The sequence below is a fragment of the Homarus americanus genome, unplaced genomic scaffold (genome assembly GCF_018991925.1).
Source record: "Homarus americanus isolate GMGI-L3 unplaced genomic scaffold, GMGI_Hamer_2.0 scaffold58237, whole genome shotgun sequence".
NCBI classification, from domain to species: domain Eukaryota; kingdom Metazoa; phylum Arthropoda; class Malacostraca; order Decapoda; family Nephropidae; genus Homarus; species Homarus americanus.
The window spans coordinates 307,128-312,500 of NW_024751891.1; positions in this window are offsets into that span (position 1 = coordinate 307,128).

A 5,373-nucleotide genomic window follows, 5' to 3' on the forward strand; every position below is an offset into this window, starting at 1 on the left:
TTAGTTTCAAGCTATAGTTCTACACTGAACAGACCAGATAACATTATTCATAGCACCGTCAGACATGGCTGGGACACAAAAATATATGTGGATAAATGAGGCAGTCCACACTGACCGAACACGACCAGACAGGAGCAGTCATGACTGTGACTGTCTGGTGGTCCCGTGGTCCCTCGTCTGGGCCAGTCACTCAGTCACTAATCATACCCCGGACGGTGAGGATGACTGAATGTGATGCAGAACGGTTGATCTCACTCGTGCAACAGAAGCGTGCGGGCGATATATACTGTAGTTTCTCTTTGAAGGAACAAACTAATAAATCCCACTTTGGATAAACCATTAGAAGAAATCTCAAAAGTAATGAATGTTTCTGGTATTTTCCATTTCATTACCATGTACACACAGAGGAGGGGGGGGGGTGCAGAGGTCATCTTGCCGGGGACTGAGATAAAGTGAAAAACATATATATACAAGTCAATGGACATTCTGTATAATAACAGGGTGATTTTCAGTCGCGTACAGATGATTGCAGGATGTATTCCTGGGACAGTTCTAAGGTAGAGTGTTGATATAACAAACTGTCAGAACCCGCCTAGTTTCGTAGCTACAGCATCTGAAAAAAAAATTGAGGTAATGACATTGAGGTTGGGGTGAAACAGCCGCAGATTTTTGTGTAATTTATGCACACGACTCCAGACAATGTGAGCCAGAGGGAGGAAATTTATAACATTTACTGGAATAACACAAATGTATCACATTGTGTAAGTGTATATATATATATATATATATATATATATATATATATATATATATATATATATATATATATATATATATATATATATATATATATATATATATCTTCCATGTGTGATAAGATTCCATTATATTTGTTGTTATATAGTGGGGGGTTTTTCGTGAGAGGATTAATCCAAAGCCTCCACCTCCTCTCCCTAGACTCTGAATCAGATCATAAACCTTTTTCATCGCTGGACATCTCGTCGACGACTGTCAGGCCAAGTTCTGTTTGGCTTTGTTTGTTCAGTGTGGCTCGACGGGCCAGCCAACACGTTTTGTCTTATCTTGTCTGAGGATGTGTGGGCAGGTGGCAGTGTGTGAGGAGATGTGTGGGCAGGTAGCAGTGTGTGGGGAGATGTGTGGGCAGGTGGCAGTGTGTGAGGAGATGTGTGGGCAGGTGCAGTGTGTGAAGAGATGTGTGGCAGTGTGTGAAGAGATGTGTGGGCAGGTGGTGAGGAGATATGTGGGCAGGTGGCAGTGTGTGGGGAGATGTGGGGCGGCAGGTGACAGTGTGTGAGTGTGTGTGGGGAGATGTGTGTGGGCAGGTGGCAGTGTGTGTGGGGCAGGTGACAGTGTGGGCAGGTGGCAGTGTGTGGGCAGGTGACAGTGTGTGGGGAGATGTGTGGGCAGGTGGCAGTGTGTGTGGGGAGATGTGGGGGCAGGTGACAGTGTGTGGGGAGATGTGTAGGCAGGTGGCGGTGTGTGTGGGGAGATGTGTGGGCAGGTAGCAGTGTGTGGGGAGATGTGTGGGCAGGTAACAGTGTGTGTGAGACAACTTTTCGACAGTAGCTATACATACCAGGTAAATGTAATTTGCCAGAGGGTCCCTCTGTAACCAGTATAATTTACATATTGTATAATGTATAATTATGAACATTCATTATTCCATGACCTGTAGAGGGTAAAGGTTGTTCATAGGTTGTAGCCGCACTAAACATCCGCGGGTGTTTTATCTTGTCTGAGTGTCGCAGTATGATGCAACTCTCTCTCTCTCAGTAGTAGGTATTTCTTTAAACACTGAATAGATTGCTCATGTGTGGTAATTGGAAACTTTGCTTCGCACTTGCAATGTGTCAAGTATGTTAGATGGTTAGTTAAGTAATATATTGATAATGGCACCACCTGTTAAGAGTGATTCATCGGTCAAAGGGATCATTTACCAGCCGGTTGTTTATACACCTTTATGTAAACACCGCTGACTAGTTTTGCTTGACATTCCAAGGAGACGACTACTTCCTCCTTCGAGAACCTTGACTTATAGATCGCTCTGGTGGCGAGTGCAGGAATTACTCTACGGACGTGGCATAACCAAGCCCCTAGTCAGTCTTGAACTGGACCCCTTTGATTAAACATCTACACCTGGACCACCTCAATACGGGAACGCCTAACACAGAGCCTACCTCATTTTCTAGCACGACCCAAGAGAACGGTTCCAGTCATAGATTACGGGGCCAGTCTAATTAACTGTGCAGTATTTAGACCTGTAAATATCACACTGTACATATGCACCAGTCTTGTGTATAATTTATCCCCCTTTTGTGGAAGAAGTGACCATAATTATCAACAGGCTCGGGCATCCTACTGATATCAACGGGACTCTAAATAACTACAAGCAAATTAATATATAGTGAGACTGTATACTGACAAGTCTCACAGGCCTACAAGCCACAGGCCTCTCTCTTTCTCTTTCTCTCTCTCTGTGTGTGTGTGTGTGTGTGTGTGTGTGTGTCACTCTCTCTTTATCTTATTCATTATCTCTGTCATTGTCTCACCATCTTTCTCCTTGCCTGTCTTTTCTCACTCTCTCTCTCTCTCTCTCTCTCTCTCACTCAACTCTGTCCGTCTGTCTGTCTGTTTATCTCTCTCTCTCTCTCTCTCTCTCTCTCTCTCTCTCTCTCTCTCTCTCTCTCTGTTTATCTCTCTCTCTCTCTCTCTCTCTCTCTCTCTCTCTCTCTCTCTCTCTCTCTCTCTCAAACCAACATTGCTCTACATAAGTCTATCACAAGTTTACACAAGATCCACCAGACAGACCGTAAGCTCAGGTAACCTCGCCTTCAAGCCCAAGTCGCCGCAAGACGTTTAACGAGCAACTAGAACAAGGACCTGTATTTTAAGAGATTATAAAGGCGCTTTTCTTTCTACCCTGAAGTAAATTATACGTGGTTTATGGCTCGATTTAAGAGACATAACAAGGATCCAGATAGGTCTTGGAGGGTTTAGGAGAGATCAGTAAGGCTCAGCTGATGAATCCAACCTTGAAACGTCATAGGAAAGCTGCCACCCTTTTTGAGTATGGCTTTGAGGTGTTACTACTACTACTACTTATTTTTTTTAAATGGCCCCCAGCCTCCTCCCAATAGCCACACCTTCGCCGCCATTTTATTCCTTAAAATTAACTATCTTAATACATAAGTAGCTACCCTAGCTGTGTTGAGTTAGTTGAGCCGTAGATCTATGCGGCATTCAGTGACTGTTGCCTCAAAGTCGATATCTGCGACTGTTGTCGGCTTTGGGGCCGTTGATCTTGTTCCCCTGAGGCAAAGCAATGCAGACCTAAGTAGAAAGAAGGAAAGTCGACATCTCAACCAGGCTATAACATAACTTATGGGCTGCTGCTTCCGTTCAGATAACTCCTCCGCGAGTCTGGCGTAGAAGCATCTTGCACTTGGTCCCATCCCGCCAGAGGTTGTGAACACCAGAGGAGTGAAGCTGCCTTGATCGACGTTCTGAATTCTCTCCCCATATGCCCTAATCTTGTCGTTCTCGTTCCTCCTGTGTGCAGCATCGAGAGCTAGGTTGCGGTGACATGAAGCCATGGGATAAAAAATCCTTGATGTCAAAGAAGGCTCGCTGTCCCCGCATCCAGAATCCTCGACCACTACTACTACTACTACTACTACTACTACGACAGCCTCCCCCAATAGCCACACCTTCACCACCATTTAATTACCTTAATATTAAATATCCTAATACATAAGAAGCTATCCTATCTACTACTAGTGATGGCCTCAATTATTGCAGCCAGTTGATCTCGTATTATGGTTGTAACACAGATCTCCGCGAGTGGCCATCTTGCACTTCATTCGTCTGCGATCTTTTGTTCCTCTCCTCCTATGTGCAGCATTTTGGTGAAGTGGGATCAGTATCAGAATCATCGTATTCGTTAGATGTGTTTGAAAAGTATCCAAGTACCCGTTGGATAGTCCTAAAACCGGGTGATCGTCATAGTTGGGAGGGCAAACCTTCTACTGGGAGGGATCTGGAGACTGGGGGTAACAATCACAAAGGTTTGCATTACAGAGAGGCAACGGGGACGAAAGTGATCAATGACAGTGAGACGAGAGACGACCGAATAAACATTTACGACAACACCAAATCACTCCAAGCTCCTAGTGTCGCTACATCTTACTCCTTTACTTGCTGATTAAACCTTTTGTGAGAGTTGTGCTCGTATACAAGACCATTGTTTGCACCGAGAATACTTACAAATCGTGTTTTTACTTAAGTTCCATTCATATAAAGAGATAAAGTAATATTAACGAGTCGTGGTAGAAGAAGTTGGAAGAGACACAATTGAATCCCCCATCTTGGTCGACGGACGCCATAATCTTCGTCGGCTCTTAGAAGTTGTTACAGAAAGGAGTGAAGGCCCCTTGAAACTGCCAGTCGCTGTGTCAAACCGCCGTAGAACAATGAGCCGGGGTTGGGTGTTGTACTTAAAGTGGCAATTCAATTGATTTTAAACGAAAACAAATCGAAGAATATCCCTTCTGCTTGGCCTCTAGACAAGCAATAGAAATGAGTTAACATCTCAAACAATCAGAAAAAATAACATATCTACTAATCACAACGAGAAAGAAATAACACCAATCAGTCAGAACAAAGAACACCCAAAAGGGAGGGACGAATACATCAACCAATCAGAAAGAGAAGCGAATGCTACCAACCAATCAGAAGGAAATCGCAATGCACACAGAAAATAGATCCCCATAAAAAAAAAAATTAACCAATCGGAAAGACTCATTCTCCTCACCGGCCATCAAACGTTTGTGATTGGTTGAATATACGAGTATTGCATTGTCACCTCACCAAAAAAAACGATCGTTCTGATTGGTCGAATGGATACATGTATGTAATATCTTGACCAATGAAAGAAGAGATTTCTTTACTCTACGCGTGGCAACTCGGGCTGATTGTGCCCTCAAAGACCTGTCATGTTTTCTCATCTCGGACCAACACATATATATGATGCCTTTGGAAATAATTCAGTTGTCGTTTTGTCAATTTTATGTCCACCAATGATTCTCGTTTGGTTAGTTTTATGTTATTTTTACTTGTTTTAATTTTATTTTTTAATAGAAGAGATGATACTATGGTAGTCTTATGGGAGAGTTATAATGGGATCAATGGAATGGTTATGGGAATGAGATGTTATTGTAATGGAAGAGTTGCAAGTGTTGGATGTTTATATTATCATTATCATTATTATTATTATTGGAGAATTTACGATACAATAGAATATATTTTTCCTTAATGTATTATAATTAAAAATATATCCTGAATTTTTATTTTTTT